General features: G+C 40.1%; 1 protein-coding gene across 3 annotated transcripts in view; it reads left to right on the top strand.

Annotated features, from left to right (window-relative positions):
- The window catches only part of PPP1R13B (protein phosphatase 1 regulatory subunit 13B), a 90,274-nt gene that overhangs the window by 14,372 nt on the left and 53,898 nt on the right, over positions 1-22,004 (top strand). The gene's annotated exons all lie outside the window — the stretch shown is intronic.

The following is a 22,004-nucleotide window of genomic DNA, read 5'->3' as shown; positions in this document are numbered from 1 at the left end:
ACTCTTATTAAAATCTTCTAATCTGAAGTTTTATGGTCAATGATACATAAAAGAACCTGTTTCTAGGAGTTTATGAGGTATTGGCTAATAGAGGAGAAATCTGGTGCTAGAGATTACCAAGGTCAGGGGCGCCTGGGTGGCTCAGCCGTTAAGCGTCTGCCTTCGGCTCAGGTCATGATCCCAGGGTCCTGGGATCAAGCCCCACCTCGGGCTCCCTGCTCAGCGGGAGGCCTGCTTTTCCCTCTCCCCCTGCTTGTGTTCCCTCTCTCGCTGTGTCTGTCTCTGTTAAATAAATAAGTAAAAAATCTTTTTTAAAAAAATAGAGATTACCAAGGTCAGAATTCTGCACTGCCTTGGAGTCAGGCAGGACAAGACTATAAACTCAGGGTTCTCAGTTTTTTCAGACTCAAATCGACATGTAGATCTTTGCATAATCTCACTGCTTTCATATCTTTTCTCCCTCTCCAAGTAATACCTAGCATAAACTATACTTAAGTGCCTTAGACTTCTGTTTTGAAATTTTCAATTTCTTGTGGGTTGAAGCCTTATTAGTTTGTTATAAAACCATGGTTTATGATCTCTATTACTACAAAGTAAGAAGACAAATAACTTTTCTAGTGCTGACTTCTTACGATGTTAGGTTAGAGCTGAGTAGAGGGATCTCCATATGAAAGGCCTCTGTTAGGGAAGCTCCTAGAGAAGCAAGTGGGCTCTGAGCCTGAGTCGCACATGAGTTCTGAGATGGCAAGGAGCCAAGTGACCAGGCCGAGAGTGGGGGGCAATTCTCTGCTGGGTGTTGGGCCTGTACTTTGAACAGATACGGTTGTGTCCCACTGTATGCCAGGGCACTGTGAAGGATATGAGTGGTATAGTAGGGAAGCTAAACATAGTACAAAACAAGTGACATTCAGCAGATAATTATACAACAAATATAAACATTTATTATGTGCCAACATGTGCTAGGCACTGCAGACTTAGAAAAAGTGATGTGCTGTCTTCAGGGGGTTCATAGTGCAGCTGATGGAAACTCACAGAACAGGTACGCTGTGGAGCCAGGAGCGTTTGAGTATGCAGACTGCAGAATCAGGCCTGGTTTCGACCCTGACCCTACCACTTACTGACTGTGTGACCTTAGAAAGGTTACATAACCTGTGGGAGCTTATCTACTCATTTGTTGTTGTTGTTGTTTTTTAAGATTTTATTTATTTGACAGAACGAGAGAGCACAAGCGGGGAGAACGGGAGAGGGAGAAGCAGGCTCCCCGCCAAGCAGGGAGCCCGATGCGGGGCTTGACCCCAGGACCCTGGGACCACGACCCGAGCCAAAGGCAGATGCCCAACCATCTGTGCCACCCAGGCGCCCCTTATCTACTCATTTGTAAAATGAAAGGAACAGTGCCTGTCTCTAAATAAATTATGCTATAGCCATGTAGAGGAAATAATATATAGCCTAAAAAAAGAGTGAAGTAGAATTGTGTGTCTTCTTAAGGAAAAATGCCCAAAATACAGTGTTGGCTGAAAAACCAACATTCAACTTACTGTGGTCTTACTGTAAGAACAGAAGAAAACAAGTTTTGTGGTGTAGAAATGATCTGAAAGGATATATACCAGTTGTTTCAAGTGCAGGTCATTAGGGAGGCTGTCTGTTGTTTATTTCCTCTATTGTTAGACTCTCAAAAAAATATATGTTAATGTGCCACCCCCAAAATAATAAAGGTAATAGTTAAAATTTTAAGAACAAAAACCTTCTTCCCAGGATCCTGGCAGGATTGAATGATATGCATGGAGAACACATGAGGTCTGGCACATAGAGTCAGTAAGTAGGTGCCATTACTGTTACTGCTGGACATGGCAGCTAAGGAGGAAGAAGACCACAAAATCCTTGAAGGTTGAATTTGGGTTCTACAGTTTGATTTCCAAGGTCAGATAATTCCTCAGGGTAGGATCTTGGTTATCATGTGGAGCCCAGATCTGGGGACCAGAGTCCTTGTGGCCCATGACCTTTTGCTGTTCTTGGGTCAAAGAGCCAAGACCTGCAGCTGGACTGAGTGTGCCAAGTGCATGTGAATACCTCTCCATCCATCCCCTCCCCTCATTCTCCCTTGAGAGTAAAAACATTGTTCTCCACATCTCGAAGGCAGGGAGAGAGGTGGCCTGGCAAGTTGTGGTGCCTGTTCCAAAAGAAACCTGGGACTTTCATGGGTGGGCAGTATGGTGTAGGAGGCTTTTGGAGTCATCCCTGGGTTTAGAATCAGACCTTGAGCAAGCTATCAAGCCTCTCTTGACCCTGCTTCATCTGTAGAATGGGGATAATGCTCCTACCTCTTTCACTTGTGTGTCATAAATGGTTCTTTTCCTTGTTCCTTTTGGATGAAGGATAGGACAATACTTTTTTTTGAGGTAGGATTGGTAGGTCATCTTAAAAGGTTTACCTTTCATCTTGCCGGTAAAATAGATAGTTGAATCTTACTGGAAAAAAGAATCTATTCTGTGGGGTTTTGTTGCCTCTTTAGACCTGATTTTTAAAAGATTTGTTGCTTTGTGGTACTTGTCTCTTGGGAGTTTGTTGTGTGTGAAACAATGTGCTTTTTCTTAGGAATGACTTGTGTTGGGTGCCTGAACATCCGGATATGCAAGGGGGGGTCTTGGTTTTTGTCTGTTGTCCTGGTAGTCTGTCTCATTAGCTCCTTTTTTCACTCAAAGTGGCCATGTTTGGTTCTTAATTATATGGTTACCTCAATTACATCCTAATTGAATGCCTTGGACTTATTTATTTTTAACAAAATCATGTCACTTAGCTTATGTTTTCCAGGATCCCATTGATATTTAGGGAGCCCTCTTATAACATTTTCAAGGTGTATTATAGGTCTATTTTATGATCAGCTACCCTTTATAGTTTGCATTTGATTATGTGTTTCTGTGTCACTTTTGTTTCATGGTTCTCTTTTGAGACTTAATTTTAGTTGATTTCTATAATTTTAAAAGTCCTGGGGGTTTTCCTAACCTTTTCAGTGCCCAAAATTAGTATCAGGTATTTAAATAAGAGAGGGAGGAAATTAAATTAGATTTGAGAGAATATTGTATGTCAGACTTCTTACTAGACATTTTTCAGACCTTCTCATTTAATATTATGTAAACAGTATAACGATATCAACCGCTGAGAGGGAGGCAGCCTGCTGAGCTGAGAATCAAGAGACCTGATTTCAGTCTTGGTTTTGTTACTCATAAGATTTATTAACCTTGACAAATTATTTCCTTCTCTGGGCTTCTGCTTCCTCATCTGTAAAATGGGGAAAGAATGGTGGTTAGATGAGGTTCCTTCTGGCTCTAAGATTTGATGACTGATCTTTATGATGGCTTAAATGTGAATCTCTCAACATGTCCCTTTTAATTGAATGCTTATGAAAGGATTCAGAAGCAAGTGGTCACTTAATCTAAAATAACTCAAATTACCAAAAAATTTTTTATCTTTTCTTTTTTCCCTAAACAACTTTAGTGACTATTGAAGAAAAAAAATGAGGCCCTTATGTACTGTCATTTCAGATTTGCAGCTTAAAATGTATGCTTTTAATAGGACTAGCATGAATGTTACCTTAGGGAAACACAGTATTTTATTTTTGTGTTAAAATATGGATCCTTGTGAGAATATCCTGAGTACTCAGCCAACAATAATACATTAACTATTTTTGAGATCAGAGGGGAAAGAAAACTATTCTGTGGTGGTGTGGGCAGATGATAAGACTACAGGAAAGATGATCTGTCAACCTGAACTCCATTTTCCCTCCTCTTTGGATAGAAACAGCCAGAGCTTTCAACTTGGTCCAGAGCTGGGACTTCCCTGTGTTTGCCAAACCAAGTTGCTTGTGGTTCTTGACCCTATGGGGTGGAGGGAGAGGAGAGGAGTTCTCCATAACTGGACGATCCCTGCTTTTCCTGCTGGGTGATGTGTTGGGCCTGAAGCCAGTGTTCTTGCTGACCTTTGCTCCCTCCATGCCTCCCCTGTTGCTTTTGCTTTAGTTTTAAGCTCTCTCTGCCTGCTTGCAAGTAGGGGACCGGTCAAGGCCAGGGAGGCAGTGTGGTGGTGTGGGGTGAGTGGAGGCTTTGGAGCCAGTCAGACTTGTGTTCATATGTGCACTCAGCTACCTGGTAATTGTGGTGCCTTGGATGAGTGCTGAACCCTTTCTCTTTTTTCTCCTTTCTTTCTTTCTTTTCCTTTCTTTTCTTTCTTTTTGAATAGTTGATTTCCACATGTCATTTTACCAAGTATCAAACTAACACTTTGATTTTTTTTTTTTTTTTTTTGACTAGTTGTTGAGTGCTGGACCTTTCTCTACCTCAGGTTTCTCATTTGTAAAATGGTAAAAGAATGAGCATCTCTCAGCACCTACTAGACAATCATACACCAATTTTTTTTTCTAGATAGGGAGAGAGAACGGGGGGAGAGGGAGAGAGAATCTTAAGCAGGCTCCATGCTGGGCATGGATGGCGGGACTCAGTCTCACAACACTGAGATTATGACCTGAGCTGAGTCGGATGCTTAACTGAGTGAGCCACGCAGACCCAGACCTCAGGTGAATCTTCATGAATCCACATCTTTATGAACCCATGCCAGGTTCATAAAAGAGGTGAGAATTCATATGAGTGTGAAGGCATCAAAGTTTTCCTTTTAGCCTTTATTCAGTAAGATTTTTTTTAAGATTTTTTTTTTTTTTTTGCCTGGAGGCAGTTTAGGCTGTTGAGTACATTCATGTTGGGTTTTATAATGAATCTCTACAATTTACCCTGAAATTCATACTTACAATGTTTGATTTTCAAAGGTGCATGTAAATTATATGTATGAAGTGAGTTCTTCCATTATAAAAAGTAGTTGGAGTTTATGTTCTCATCTGATAACTTTTGGATAAAGATTGTTTCTTACACTTTCATCAAGATGAAGAACTTTAGGGGCGCCTGGGTGGCTCAGTCGTTTAGCATCTGCCTTCGGCTCAGGTCATGATCCCAGGGTCCTGGGATCGGGCCCTGCATTGGGCTCCCTGCTCGGCCGGGAGTCTGCTTCTCCCTCTCGCACTCCCCCTGCTTGTGTTCCCTCTCTAGCTGTCTCGCTCTCTGTCAAATAAATAAATAAAATCTTAAAAAAAAAAAAAAAAAGATGAACTGAGTAGTTGTGTGTGTGTGTGTGTGTATTTAAGTGTTCATGAATTTTAGCACTGTTTTGTTCTTGAACTATTAGAGTAGAAACTTAAGCTTTGGAGTCAGACATTCCTGGGTCAGACATTCTGGCACTTCTTAGTCATGTGTCCTTGGGCAATCCTTTGATTTTTCTGCAGTGACAGGATCATCTTAGGGCCTTGCTCTCTAGGTCTGTTGGGAGAATCAAATGATATATGGGTAAACAGATGGTATGTCCATGAACATAGTAAGCATGAAAATAATAGCTGTTCTTATTATCAATAAATTATTGATGTCCTTTTATGTTGTGTCTTATAAACCTTATTCTCATTTTAAACATCTAAAATATGTCAATATCAAAAACTAATGATGTACTATATGCTGGCTAATTGAACATAATACATACATACATACATACATACATAAAATATGTCAATACCAGGGATGCCTGGCTGACTCAGTCAGAAGAGCATGCGACTCTTGATCTCAGGGTCATGAGTAACAAGCCCCATACTGGGTGTAGAGATGACATAGATAGATAAACAAACTTTAAAACAGGTTAATACTGGGGCGCCTGGGTGGCTCAGTCATTGAGCATCGCCTTCAGCTCAGGTCATGATCCCAAGTGCTGGGATCAAGCTCCGTATCAGGCTGCCTGCTCCGCGGGGAGCCTGCTTCTCCCTCCCCCTGCTGCTCCCCCTGCTTGTGCTCTCTCTTTCTGGCTCTGTGTCAAATAAATAAATTAAAAAAAAATAGGTCAATACTTGGGGGCCACCTGGGTGGCTCAGTTAGGTGTTCAACTTTTGATTTCAGCTTAGGTCATGGTCTCGGAGTCATGAGATTGAGCCCCGTGTCAGGCTCCATGCTCAGCAGGGAGTCTGCTTGAAATTCCCTCCCTCCCTCCACCGTGTGTGTGTGTGTGTGTGTGTGTGTGTGTGTGTGTGTGTGTGTGTGTTCTCTAAAATAAATCTTTTAAACAAAATTTTAAAATACTAGTAGAATTTGAAAAAAGAAATGTGTAGCTCTGTATGTACCCTACATCCAACAAGCAATTTTTCTAAGCATAAAATATGAGCAAGGCATTTATTGTGAAAACTTAAAATGTTGAGGTTTCACTTTTTAAAGTTGTTAACAAAGCTTTGGCAGTCTTTTTTATGACAAGTTTTATATGGAGATTCGTAAATTAATGTTTAGTTTTCCTTTTCATAGTGATTTCTAGATCCTGGTTACAGTTGTTACTGAACAATGCTAGCACTGAACTTTACTTCCTTGGAACTCACCGAATTAGGTGAAACTTTATCTACCATATCACTGGGCTGTAACAACGGTGGTCTGTCTTGTTTCATTAGGACGTCTTATCATGGCTCATGTCATTAGTGCCTGGATTTAGATTCCACAAAGCCCAAGGGACACCTATTTAAGTATTTTTCCTCTGTAAATGGCATAGATAATCTCTAGGCAGTGGGACTTGTGTTTTCCACACTTTATTTTTGCTTAGTTTTCTAAAGATGAGAAACAGTTCAAGAATGGTAACTCAGAGCATTATAAGCAAATTCAAAGTAGGATCATGGTATTCAAGAGCTGGCCTAAATCTGAAAGAGAAAATGGATAGTCATTTGTAAAAAGATAGGAGTATTATTAGACTTATATTTCCTTTGTAAACTGTTCTGATTTTGTATCATGAGATGAATAGAATTGACTGTGGTATATCTATACACATGATTAAAGTGTTCTTCAGAGACCTTATTTTGCTAAATATCTTTGTTAAAGTTTTAAGCTTTTTTCCCTACTAACAAAAGAATTAGTACTTTTTATAGTAACAGATACAAAAAAACAATTTGTACAAATATAAATGTTTATTACTTGAGAAAAGAAAAAATATACAAGGAGATAATGTGTTTATTTAAAGTTATTTCCATTGGTAAAAATAGTTTACTAATTGTATAGGTTCTGTAGGTTGGATAAGTGGCATAGCTAGATATGTTTTTTTCCCCCTTAAATAACAACTATACTGATATATAATTCACATACCATAAAATTCACCCTTTTAAAGTGTACAATGCAGTGGTTTTAATATATTCACAGAATTGGGTAGCCATTTTCATCATCCCAGAAAGAAGAGACTGTACCCCTTAGCAGTCACTCCCCATTTCTCACCACCCCCCCATCCCTGGGCAAACAAACTGTTCTACTTTCTGCCTCTATAGATTTGCCTAGTCCGGACTCCTCATGTAAATGAAATCATATATGTAACTTTTGCATCCACTTGGCATTATATTTCTAAAGTTTATCCATGTTGTAGCACTCATTTCACACCTTTTTATGCCCGAGTAGTATTCCATTCTATAACTACATCACATTGGTTTATTCATTCATCATTTTGGGCTGTTTACACTTTGTGGCTATTACAAATAAAGCTGCTGTAAGCATTCCTGTTCAAGTTTTTGTGTAAGACAGGTTTTTAATTATGTTGGATATATACCTAGGAGTAGATAGATATGTTTTAAGAAATATAAAAATATATTTTCTTGAATTTTACAGAGAAATGTATAGATGGAGGAAATCTTATTCTGAAAATTTGGGGGTATACCTAATTTAAATTTTTGAAAGTTTAAGAAAATTTAATTAGAACACTTATATGATTTTAACCAGATACTCTATACAGTTAGTTGATTAATTAGGGAAAAAATGCATGATTCTTTGTTCTGGTTCCCTTGTATAATGATTAACTTTGAATTTCAGATAGTTTCAAATATAAACAGTAGATAAAACTTAGCTAATTGAGAAATTATTAAATAATGGGGAGTATATTATAAGTAGGAAGGCATTTATTAAAACATTTACTCTTTCCTTCTGTATTTTGTAGCAGGCAGTTTAGAGTAGTGGTTCAGAGCAGAGCTCGGAGTCAGACCAGGGTCACGTCTCACGCTGGTATTAATGAGCTCGGTGATCTTGGACAAGTTATTTAACCTCTGCATACCTCGTTTCCTTATTGTGTAAAATGAAGGGTGGTATCTGTCTTGCAGAGTTGGTGTGAGAATTGAGAATGTGTGAAGTGCATATCGGTGCCTAATAATAAGCACTGATAAATGGTGATGGCAGTACGGTGATTTTTCATGTAGTTGGGTGTTATGAGGCCCTGGGAGCAGTATCTTTTAAGACTATGACCCACACTAAGAAGTACCTGTTACAGGATGACCCAATCTTCCACACACACACACACACGTGCATCTCTCTGTGTAAATATATATAGTTGGAATTTTAGGGGACCACACTTACCCTTACCATGTGTAGTGTACTGTTTCATTTTGTATTTTATGTTAATAGACTTTATTTTTTTAGATCAGTTTTAGGTTTACAGAAAAATTGAGTCCCAACAGTTTCCTGTATTATTTTTTAAAAAGATTGTATTTATTCATTTGAAAGAGAGGGAGCACACGTGCACGTGCACAAGCTGAGGGGAGGGGCAGGGGGAGAGGGAGAAGCGGACTGCCCTCTGAGCAGGGAGCCCGGTGCGGGGCTCGATCCTAGGACCCTGAGATCATGACCTGAGCGGAAGGAAGATGCTTAACTGACTGAGCCACCCAGGTGCCCAAGTTTCCCCTATTATTAATATCTTGCATTAATGTGCTACGTTTGTTATAATTGATGAACTAATGTTGAAAAATTATTATTAACTAAAGGCCATAGTTTGCATGGGGTTCACTCTTTGTATTGTATAGTTCTGTGGATTTTGACAAATGTGTAATGTTATTTATCTACCATTACATCTACATACGGTTATTTTCACTGCCTTAAAAGTCCTTTGTGCTCTGCTTATTCATCCCTCCCTGTCCCCAAAACCCCTGGCAACCACTAATCTTTTTACTGTCTCCATAGTTTCTACTTTTCCAGAACTGTCATATAGTGGGAACCATACAGTGTGTAGCCTTTTCGTACTTGTGTCTTTCACTTAGCAGTATGCATTTAAGAGTCTTCTATGTCTTTTTGTGACTTGATAGCTAATTTCTTTTTATTACTGAATAATATTCTATCATCTGGGTGGACCACTGTTTGTTTACCCGTTCACCTCCTGAAGGACATCTTGGTGGCAAGTTTGGACTGTTATGAATAACGCTGCTATAAAAATTCCTGTGTAGGTTTTTGTATGTAAGTTTCAAACTCATTTGGGTAAATATCAAGGAGCTCCATTGCTGAATTATATGGTAAGAATATGTTTGGTTTTGTAAGAAACTGCCAGGCTGCCTTCCAGAGTGGCTGCACCATTTTACATTCCCACCAGCGAGCTCTTGTTCTGCCTCCTCACAGCATTTAGTGTTGTCAGTGTTCTGGGGGTTGCCCATTCTCATAGGTGTGTGGTGTCATTATTGTTTTAATTTGCAGTTCCCTAGTCATCTGTGATGTTGAGCATCTTTTCTGCTTATTTGCCATCTGTATGTCTTATTTGATCTTTTAGGATCTTTCGTCCATATTTTGATTGTTTTGTTTTCTTATTATCAAGTTATAAGGTTCTTTGTATATTTAGGATATAAGTCCATTATCAGATATGTATTTTGTAAATATTTTCTCCCAGTCTGTGGTTTGTCGTTTTGTTCTCTTAACACTGTTTCATATTGTTCTGTTCTATCCCATGAAAAACCAGAACTGGCCCTTGAGGCACTAATTGATTTTACAGCCCACGAGTAGGTCATAGCCTGTGGTTTGAAGATCTGTGTTTTTCTGCTTCCCTAACGTTCACATGGACAATGTCCTTAAAGCAACCGTCATTCTGGGCAGCGATTCCCGACCCCGATCAATAGGAGTTCAGAGTTGATACTGCCCTTTTTCTCTTGTAGAGGATTCTTTAAGTTTTAATGAGTAGATTAAATTTGGTCAGCTGTGTCACCTCCATACCTGATACTAATGACATATCTAAGCATTATGGAAAGTCTTCTGAATTTTGCATTTTTACACAGTTTTAGACGGGTTTCCTTAAAATGCATATGCTTTTAAATACTGACGAGATTAATAAGGTGAAGGGAAGCTAAGGTGTATATTTTGTATTCCCAGGAATAATGTATGACCAGATTTCACCAATTCAGGTTGGTGAGAAGGAATTTTTGTATGATGGAATATATGCTTTTTTTTTTTTTTAAAGATTTTATTTATTTATTTGACAGAGACAGAGACAGCAAGAGCAGGAACACAAGCAGGGGGAGTGGGAGAGGGAGAAGCAGGCTTCCCGCTGAGCAGGGAGCCCGATGTGGGACTCGATCCCAGGACTCTGGGATCATGACCTGAGCCGAAGACAGCTGCTTAACGACTGAGCCACCCAGGCGCCCAGAATATATGCTTTTTAAATGTTAAATTATTTTTTTAAAGATTTTATTTATTTATTTGCCAGAGAGAGAGAGAGAAAGAGAGACCACAAGCAGGGGGAGCAGCAGGCTCCCTGCTGAGCAAGGAGCCCGATGTGGGACTCAATCCTAGCACCCTGGGATCATGATCTGAGCCAAAGGCAGTCACTTAACCAACTGAGCCACCCAGGCGCCCCTCTAAATGTTAAATTATTAAAGCAAATAAAAACTTTGAACTAAACAGAATTGATAATGGTTATTGAGGATCTAATTTAATGGACATTTAACTTTTTTTTTTTTTTAAAGTAGGCTCCCTGCCTAGGGTGGAGCCCAGTGTGGGACTTGAACTCACAGCCCTCAGATCAAGACATGAACTGAGATCAAGAGTTGGACCCTTAACCGCTTAACCGGCTGAGCCACCCAAGCGCCCCCGGACATTTAACTTTGAATAGACGCTACTCAAATATTTAAATGTATCTGTCCTCTCAAGAGTGTTAAATATGCACCCCCTGCAGTTTTTGGTTTTTCTTTTTAAGATTTAATTTATTTATTAGAGAGCACAAATAGGCAGAGAGGGCAGGCAGAGGGAGAGGGAGAAGCAGGCTCTCCACCGAGCAGGGAGCCCGATGTGGGGCTCGATCCCGGGACTCTGGGATCATGACCTGAGCCGAAGGCAGCCGCCCAACCGACTGAGCCACCCAGGTGCCCTCCCCCTGCAGTTTTATACTTCTCATTTATTAGAAAAAAATTTCATTGCTCCCCAAAGGCCAATTCTGTTTTTTTTTTTTCCCCCAAAATAATGCAAATTGCAGTTTTGGAAATTGAACTTACATGATCTCAGTAAACTGTTCCTCTGTTTTCTTTGGAGTTAATCTTATTCCTCCCAAATTTTAGAGGGGCAGGGAAAACTCACTCCCTGATACTCTGCAGTGCCACCTTGTGGAAAGAGGGAAGGCTTTATTTAGCAAGGGCTGTCCATGCATCTCTAGGTTTGAGTGAAATCTGCCAAGTATCGTGTGTGTACAGGCTCCTGACGTTCACACTAGCATTTTTCAAAGATTTTTTTCCTTCTCTCTGATGTGGACTAACTCACTGATTAGAGGGGTAAACTATTGGCAGTCTTTCTATAGAGACTTTGATGATGAGAAGGCAGGCGCCTACCCTTCATAACTCAACCTACTGAAAAAAAAGTTATATAGAAATTGAGTGCCTGCGATGTTCTGGGCGGTACTGCAGGCGCTGGTGATGCAGCAGTGAACTAACTACAATTCTTTTTCTCAGGGAGCTTGTGTTCCAGTGGGAAGAGACCTAAGAAGATAATCATAAATATGTAACATAGATTAGGTGGTGGTATGTGCTAAGAAGGAAAGAAAAAGCAGGATAGTAACGGGATTGAGTGATAGAATAGTGTTGTGTTAAATAGATTGACTAGGGAAAGCTCCGCTCTGATAAGGTGACATTGGAGCAGAGGCCTGAAAGAAGAGAAGAACACAGCCATGCTAGTAGCTGAGGGGAGCACGGTCTAGGTAGAGAACAGCAAGTACAAAGGCCCTGAGGCAGGAATTGGCTTGCTCTGTTGGAAGAACAGTGAAAATGTGTTCTTGCCCTGTGGCTGGAGCAGGGAAATGAAGGGGGAGGTATGGTAAGAGGTAAGATCAAAGTGGTGTGTGTGTGATGCAGATCATGTAGGACCTTGTAGACAGGACTTAGGACTTTGGATTTTATTCTGAGAAAGGTAGGAAACCACTTGAGGGTATTGAATGAAGTGATATATCTGAAGGGCAAGAGTGGAAAAATGGACCAATTAGGGTGTTCTTGCAAATGTCCAGCTGAGTGGTAGTGGTGGCTTGGGCCAGGGTAGTAGCAATGGAAAAGAGCAGTCAGATTCTGGGTATATTTTGAAATTAGGGTCCACAGTATTACTAATGTGTTGTTTGTGGAGGATGAGAGAGAAGGGAGTCAAGGGTACCTCCCCTGTCTGTCTTATTTTATGTTCCTTGCTCTGTGTGAGTGGCAAGGGCTCCCTCGCGTGTGTTTTTCAGTTTTTGAGAGGCTGATTAGGGAAGTGGGATGAGGCATTCAAGGGGAGGTCTTAGACTTAGTTTTCCTTACAGCCCTAATGTTTCTGAGATTCTAAGTTGGTGAATTGGTGAACAGTGTTATAATACATTAGGGTCGGAAGGGAGCTAAGGTTGATTCTCCTATTGGGGCACATAGCCCACTGGAAAACTTGAAAGGGTCTTCTGATGTTCTTTTACCCCCACTCCAGCTGGTTCTTTCTATGGCTTTTATGAGCTACTTACTTGTAAGCTCCCGGGTGAGCTATTTATTACCTACAGTAACTGCAGTGTGGTATAGCTTTTATCATTTTATTTCTCTTCAGTTATCTTTGTTGTTCCTGCATTCCTTTTCCACTAGATATGGAAGTAGGTGGGGCTGGTGGGCTAAGGGATCTAATGTTTTACCTGAGTGGGTGAGGGCCAGCAAATTTGGAGAAACACTGTCCTAAAGGGTATATCCTATCCATATTGTCTCCTGAGCTGATGATGAGAAGCCATGACCCAGAGGCCGGAGGGGGTGCTTCCACAGGCAGTCACAGCAAAATCAGTGGTAGAGTCAGTGATAGAGCTTGACTTATTTCAAGCTTCTTTGTATCACATAAGTAGAATTTCTCATTTCCTTTTCTGGATGTTTATAGTTCTGACATTTACCTTTATTGGGGGCATAATCTATATGCCATAATTTATATACCATAAAAATGAACAATTCAGTGATCTATAATAAATTACAGAGTTATGCCATCATCTCCACAGTCTAATTTTAGAACATTTCTATCCCTCTAAGAAGAAATTTTGTGCCTGTTTAAAGTCTTTCTATTTCACCTAGCTTCTGTCTCTATGGGTTTACCTGTTACGGACATTTCATATAATATGTGATCTTTTGTATAAGCATAATTTTTTCATGTAGCATAATGTTTTCAAGGTCCCTCCATGTTGCAGCCTGGATAAGTCAGCACTTCTTTTTATGGCTGAATAATATTCCATTGTAAGATACACCACATTTTATTTATCCATTTATTGGTTGATGGACATTTGGATTATTTCCTCTTTTTGGTTATTATGAATAACGCTGCTTATGAACATTTGCATACAAGACTTTGTATGGACATATATTTTTATTCACTTGGCTAGGTACCTAGGAGAGGAATTGCTGGATCATGTTTAACATTTTATTTTTTTTAAAGATTTTATTTATTTATTTGACAGAGAGTGACACAGCGAGAGAGAGGGAACACAAGCAGGGGGAGTGGGAGAGGGAGAAGCAGGCTTCCCGCCGAGCAGGGAGCCCGACGCGGGGCTCGATCCCAGGACCCTGGGATCATGACCTGAGCCGAAGGCAGACGCTTAACGACTGAGCCACCCAGGCGCCCCTATGTTTAACATTTTAAACTGCTGAACGGTTTCTCAAAATGGCTATACCAGTTTATATTCCCATACTAGTGCATGATAGTCCCAATTTCTCCACATCCTCACCAACACTGGTTATTACCTGACTTTTTGATTATGGAATAGTTCCTTTTTTGTTGTTATAGATAATTTTCCCCCCAGTTTTACTGAGATATAATTGACGTAGAATATTGCATCATTGTATAATTGACATATAACATTGTGTAACACTATATACAGTGTGATGATTTGATACATATGTATATTGCAGATAGTTTCTATTTTATAATGTCTTATACATCCCTAATTTGTGCTTTGTTAGATTTTCTTGGACCAGGAACATCCTTTAAGTACCAAGTTTGTAAACATTTTAAAGGATATATGTAGATGTATGTAGATATGTAAATTTGTGGTTATTAGTGATTAGTTGATTTTCTTTATGTAGCTCCAGTGTTCTTGAAAGGGTAAGGTGGCCTCTCAGATTACTCAATATGGTTATACAGTTACCTGCCTGCTAGCCTGTCTTCATTTACTGTGCACATTTATAAGTCCAGCATTGTATTCCGGCTCTGAGTTCAAATACACTAGTCCTGCCATCACTGGCTTTATGGTAGTTTTAGGGTTTTTAGATTTAAAAAACAATTATACATGCAGCTTGATTTCAAAGCTGGTAATGGGTTACAAGTCATTCCCATGAGTCATAAACACTGTTCCTGTAGAGGATGTAATCAAGAAAACACCCATTATTTAGTGTAAGAATGTGGCACTAGAAATAGCCACAGTCTGTCATAAGAGAGCAGAATAGGAGGCTCTCTCTCAGGTTGGGTCAGGAAGGGCAAACACTGGTGTCAGGAAAACTTCCAAGAGGAGGGGGATGTGTGTGGGTGATTGAGGAGGAGGAGCAGGGTGCGCGGGGTCTGTGGGCGTGGCTTGTCTGAGCTGAGGGGTGGTTGGGGGCAGGCGTCCGGTCCTCACGTGCTGTGTGTGATACAGCGCACAGTACAAAAACCTTTGCAGGTTTTTCTAAGTGTGGCTAACCAACTCTCTTCTTTTAAGCATGTTCATCTTTTAGGAAGGATAAACTTTAACTTCTTTTCTTTTTCTCTGTACTTGTTTTCTTTAGTTCCCCTAATCCTATTGGGTTTCATCTTTCTGTCTTACTATTAAGAGAGAAAAAACTACTACTATCTGTCAGATTGTGACATGCTATCAGTTCTAAGATATATTGTGATTTCAGAGATGTTAAAATGTAAACAAAACAAAAAGTGCTTTTAAGACCCATAAAATATAATATTTGTGTTGGAGATGTTTAGTTTTTTAAGTGAAGGAAATCTTGCTAGAATAACGGCAGTGACGTGCCTTTTCACCTTTAATTTTAGGTGATGCTTTAGGGAAGTCTGTACCATCCAGGTCAATGCCAGCTTCGTTTATCCTGAAAGCTTCTAAATCTGTCATGATTATAATGAAATTAGCTTTGATTGAATAATTGGAGATTAGGGAAAATGAATTTTGCTAAGATTAGAAAAGATAGGGTTTACTGAAGACTATAATAGAAAGCTTAAAAACTGAGGTGATGCTTAGTGAATTTTGGATGAGTAAGCTTTTACGATTAAATGTCCAGACTCCTAACTGTGCCATTCTGCCTCTCCTGCCCCGCCCCACCATGTTGATCTTACTTGTGAGCTGAAAAGTCTGGGTAATTCAAAAGTGTCCCAAAATAGCGTCATTCCATCCTTCATTCTGACAGCATGTTCATCAGGGACTCTGCTCTTCAGAGCAAGTGAGCACAAGCTGTGCTTTTACGAGTGTGTGCTAACGGAGCTGCTTGGTGCCCAGGGTAGGAGCTTGGGAGGTGAGCATGTCCATACCAGTTCTGGCCAGAGTTCTGTCTTCCAGAAGCAAATGATGATGTAAACATTCACTGCCTCATGGTGTTGAGAACATACCACGGGCCGCTGTAGCAGGCGGCGGGGGGATAAAAGTTCTCTGAGGAACTGAGGGAAGCAGAGCACTCACTCTACTACTTATCAGTGAACTGTAGTGTTAGCATTTAAAGAGAAGATAGTAAAAAAAAAAGAAAACATATTTCACTGATTTGAAATTTTGATTTATAAAGCATGATTTAGGAAAAAATATTATTAGATCTTGAAAAACATTGGCTATGAAATTACATAATGTATCATTAGAAGTATAAAATGTGTGTAAACAAGAGTAAAAATACGTTCTAGTTCTGTTGAAACTGTGAAAGCATTAAGGCCCTTCAGTTCTGGACTTGTTTGCACTGGATCCAGGAATTACTATTTTATTCCAAATTCTATAGATTCCAGGTCATTTATTTCAGTACTCAAAAGCCCCCAATTTTGTAATTTCCTCTTATGGGTTAGTGAGTAGAAATAACTGTTTAACTTCTTATAAAATTGAAATGTATTTATAATATCTAAGAAGAACAGGCGGGGGAAAAATGCTTGTTTATTGAACAGACTGGATGTATCTTAGATTATGTGCAGTATTTCCTCCATTATATGGTATGGTGGGGTCTTTATATTCTTTGTGTCATTCATGGAGTCAACCGGATTAGTGTGCTTACCATGCCTCAGATACTGCTTAGGCACTGGGAAATGACAGATTCGGAAGTGGAGTTCTTGGAGCCTAGTGAGCAGGAGGGAGACCTCTTAATGCTGTGATGTAATAAAGATATGTGTGAAGAGTAACTGGATCACAACGGATGGAGCATATAGCCTCCCAGGTGAGAGGAGGTGGTGAAGGGAGGTTTTGCAAAGGTGGTAGCATATGAATTGGAGTTCACAGGCAAGCAGGCCCTCGGGCAGGGACAGCAGCCTGAGAGAACTTGATTGGATTTGAGGGAGCTAGGCTCAATGTGTGTAGGGGTTGGGGCTGGGAGGCTAGGAAGGTTATGCCCAATTGTGTCTGCTGTGCTGGGAGCTGGGAGCTGACCCGGTAGTCTATAGGCTTTCTCAGAGGGTATTCTGGGGAAATCCAAGCCTCAGAAGAGTCTCTGGGGGAAAAAGGTACAGGTTCACCTGAATATTGGAATGCTAAGTGCTTAGTAAAGAAACTTGTTTCCTGGGGCGCCTGGGTGGCTCAGTCGTTAAGTGTCTGCCTTCGGCTCAGGTCATGATCTCAGGGTCCTGGGATTGAGCCCTGCGCAGCGGGAAGCCTGCTTCTCCCTCTCCCACTCCCCCTGCTTGTGTTCCCTCTCTCGCTATGTCTCTCTCTGTCAAATAAATAAATAAAATCTTAAAAAAAAAGAAAAGAAAGAAACCTGTTTCCTGTTTATATACTAGGAAAAAACCGTTTTGGGAAGGGCTGTTGTTCAGCCGTGTGGAGCTCCTGAGTGTTTTAAGCTAGGGACTGACTTCATTTGATTTACATTTAGAAAGTCAACTGGCAGTGCCAGAGGCTAGGTTGGACTGAGGGGAGGTTGGTGGCAAGGAAACCAGTTGAAAACTGTTACCAATTTCGGTTACATAACATCTGACCATCAATCTAAAGACGTTTAATCTCAAAATTTAGGAATTTAGGGCACTTGTAAGAAAAAACTATTTTAACAGTGAACTAAAATACTTAATTGACAGCTGAGATTTTAAGCGAGAGGAAGATTTGGGGACAAATGCAGGTTTTGTTTCTGACTTTGATCAAAGAGTAAACAAATATTTCATAATACTGATTAAAGAAAATCTTTGGTTTAAATTGTATTTTAGGAGTAATGTTTTTAAAGAAATCCCTTCCATTATGATCGCTTTAGATCTTAGATCAAAATGGTAGGATTTCTTTTAAAGATTAAAAAAAATACTGGGGCACCTGGGTGGCTCAGTCGGTGAAACGTCTGCCTTGGGCTCGGGTGTCATGATCCCAGGGTGCTGGGATCAAGCGTCAGGCTCCCCGTTTAGCGGGGAGTCTGCTTCTCTCTCTCCGCCTACCAGTCCACCCCGTGTGCTTGCTTGTGCTCTCTCGCTTACTCTCAAATAAGTAAATAAAATCTTTTTTAAAAATGCTGGACAAGCAAATTAGATAATCTGGAAGAAATGGATGCATTCCTAGAGATGTGTAAACTACCAAAACTGAAACAGGAAGAAATAGAAAACCTGAACAGACCTATAACCACTAAGGAAATTGAAGCAGTCATCAAAAATCTCCCAACAAACAAAAGCCCAGGGCCAGATGGCTTCCCAGGGGAATTCTACCAAACATTTAAAGAAGAATTAATACCTATTCTTCTGAAACTGTTCCAAAAAATAGAAATGGAAGGAAAACTTCCAAACTCGTTTTATGAGGCCCACCATTACCTTGATCCCCAAACCAGACAAAAGTCCCATCAAAAAGAATTACAGACCAATATCCTTGATGAACATGGATGCAAAAATTCTCACCAAAATACTAGCCAATAGAATACAACAGTACATTAAAAGGATTATTCACCACGACCAAGTGGGATTCATCCCTGGGCTGCAAGGTTGGTTCAACATCCGCAAATCAATCAACGTGATACAATACATTAATAAAAGAAAGAACAAGAATCATACGATCCTCTCAATAGATGCAGAAAAAGCATTTGACAAAGTACAGCATCCTTTCTTTATCAAAACTCTTCAGAGTATAGAGATAGAGGGTACATACCTCAATATCATAAAAGCCATCTATGAAAAACCCACAGCGAATATCATTCTCAATGGGGAAAAACTGAGAGCTTTCCCCTAAGGTCAGGAACACGGCAGGGATGTCCACTATCACCACTGCTATTCAACATAGTATTAGAACTAGCCACAGCAATCAGACAACAAAAAGAAATAAAAGACATCCAAATCAGCAAAGAAGAAGTCAAACTCTCACTGTTGGCAGATGATATGATACTTTATGTGGAAAACCCAAAAGACTCCACCCCACAACTGCTAGAACTCATATAGGAATTCAGTAAAGTGGCAGGATATAAAGTCAATGCACAGAAATCAGTGGCATTCCTATACACCAACAACAAGACAGAAGGAAGAGAAATTAAGGAGTCGATCCCATTTACAATTGCACCCAAAACCATAAGATGCCTAGGAATAAATCTAACCAAAGAGGCAAAGAATCTGTACTCAGAAAACTATAAAATACTCATGAAAGAAATTGAGGAAGACACAAAGAAATGGAAAAACATTCCATGCTCATGGATTGGAAGAACAAATATTATGAAGATGTCAATGCTACCTAGAGCAATCTACACATTCAATGCAATCCCTATCAAAATACCATCCACTTTTTTCAAAGAAATGGAACAAATAATCCTAAAATTTGTATGGAACCAGAAAAGACCCCGAATGGCCAGAGGAATGTTGAAAAAGAAAAGCAAAGCTGGCGGCATCACAATTCCGGACTTCCAGCTCTACTACAAAGCTGTCATCATCAAGACAGTATGGTACTGGCACAAAAACAGACACATAGATCAATGGAACAGAATAGAAAGCCCAGAAATGGACCCTCAACTCTATGGTCAACTAATCTTCGACAAAGCAGGAAAGAATACCCAATGGAAAAAAGACAGTCTCTTCAACAAATGGTGTTGGGAAAATTGGACAGCCACATGCTGAAGAATGAAACTGGGCCATTTTCTTACACCACACACAAAGACAGACCCAAAATGGTTGAAAGACCTAAATGTGAGACAGGAGTCCATCAGAATCCTAAAGGAGAACACAGGCAGCAACCTCTTCGACCTCAGCCACAGCATCTTCTTCCTAGAAACATTGCGAAAGGCAAGGGAAGCAAGGGCCAAAATGAACTATTGGGACTTCATCAAGATAAAAAGCTTTTGCACAGCAAAAGAAACAGTCAACAAAACCAAAAGACAACCGACAGAATGGGAGAAGATATTTGCAAATGACATATCAGATAAAGGGCTAGTATCCAAAATCTATAAAGAATTTATCAAACTCAACACCCATAGAACAAATAATCCAATCAAGAAATGGGCAGAAGACATGAACAGACATTTTTCCAAAGAAGACATCCAAATGGCCAAGAGACACATGAAAAAGTGCTCAACCTCACTCGGCATCAGGGAAATCCAAATCAAAACCTCAGTGAGATACCACCTCACACCAGTCAGAATGGCTAAAATTAACAAGTCAGGAAACGACAGGTGTTGGCGGGGATGCGGAGAAAGGGGAACCCTCCTACACTGCTGGTGGGAATGCAAGCTGGTGCAGCCACTCTGGAAAACAGTATGGAGGTTCCTCAAAAAGTTGAAAATAGAGCTACCATGTGACCCAGCAATTGCACTACTGGGTATTTACCCCAAATATACAAATGTAGGGATCCGAAGGGGTACATGCACCCCGATGTTTATAGCAGCAATGTCCACAATAGCCAAACTGTGGAAAGAGCCAAGATGTCCATTGACAGATGAATGGATAAAGAAGATGTGGTATATATACACAATGGAATATTATGCAGCCATCAAAAGGAACGAAATCTTGCCATTTGCAACGCCGTGGATGGAACTGGAGGGTATTATGCTGAGCGAAATAAGTCAATCAGAGAAAGACATGTATCATATGACCTCACTGATATGAGGAATTCCTAATCTCAGGAAACAAACTGAGGGGTGCTGGAGTGGTGGGGGTTGGGAGGGGATGGGGTGGCTGGGTGATAGACACTGGGGAGGGTATGTGCTATGGTGAGCACTGTGAATTGTATAAGACTGTTGAATCACAGATCTGTACCTCTGAAACAAATAATATATCTTAAAAAAAAAAAGCAGGAGGGGAAAAATGAAGGGGGGGAAATCGGAGGGGGAGACGAACCATGGGAGACTATGGACTCTGAAAAACAAACTGAGGGTTCTAGAGGGGAGGGGGTGGGAGAATGGGTTAGCCTGGTGATGGGTATTAAAGAGGGCACGTTCTGCATGGAGCACTGGGTGTTATACACAAACAATGAATCATGGAACTAATGGTGTAATGTATGGTGATTAACATAACATAATAATATAAATAAAAAATGCTGGACAATTTTTTTAATACATGATAATGTATTTTCATGTTTAAGGACCATTTGCATTTTATTCTGATATATTGTTGTATTTGCCCAGACAATTTTTTAAACTTTTTTTTTTTTTTAAGTAGACTCTATCCCCAACGTGGGGCTTGACTCATGACTCCAAGATCAAGAGTTACACGCTCCACTGACTGAGCCAGCCAGGTGCCTCTTCCTCAGCTTTGTTATCAATTTTTAGGAGCCTTTTATTTATTTATTTTAAAAGATTTTATGTATTTGACAGCACACAAGTAGGCAGAGCAGCAGGCAGAGGGAGAGGGAGAAGCAGGCTCTCCGCTGAGCAGGGAGCCTGACGCAGGGCAACACTGGGGACATGGGGCTGAACCCCAGGACCCTGGGATCATGACCCTCAAAGACAGCCGCTTAACCCACTGAGCTACCCAGGTGCCCCCTTAGGGGCCTTTTATATGTTAAGGAGGTTAACCTGTTATTTGTAATATGCATTGCAAATATTTTTCCCTCAGTTTGTCTTTTTTGCTTGAATATATCAATCTTTTTTTATAGTGCCTGGTTTTTGAGCTATAGCTAGAATGAGCTTCTGTACTCCAAGGTTATAAAAAGGAATTTACCTGGTTTTATTCTAGAACTTTTATAAACTTATGATTTATATTTAAATATTTGATCCTAGTAGGAGGTTATGCTGGTAAATGATGTGCGATGTGAATCCAGTTTTTTTTCCCAGATGGGAATATTGTTCAAACATCATTCATTGCATAGTCTTTTTCCCTCCTCAATTCTGAGTTATGTCCTTCGTCATTTACCATTTTCTGTTTCTGGACTTCATAATTTGTTCCATTGATATATTTATGTACTACTGCCATATTGTTTTGAGGCTTTATAGTATCTGGTAATGCTAGTTTCCTTCTAGTGTTATTTTCTTTTGGAATTTTCCTGACTTGTTTTACCTTTTAATATTTCTACATGACTTTTGTTTAACTGTATTTCTTATTTGTGTAAGTAGTCTGTACACCCCGTGTGGGGCTTGAACTTGCAAC

Source organism: Phoca vitulina, unplaced genomic scaffold (assembly GCF_004348235.1).
Source record: "Phoca vitulina isolate PV1807 unplaced genomic scaffold, GSC_HSeal_1.0 scaffold7, whole genome shotgun sequence".
NCBI lineage: Eukaryota > Metazoa > Chordata > Mammalia > Carnivora > Phocidae > Phoca > Phoca vitulina.
The sequence above is the reverse complement of the archived record's forward strand: the minus strand, read 5'-3'. Positions and strand labels throughout refer to the sequence as shown.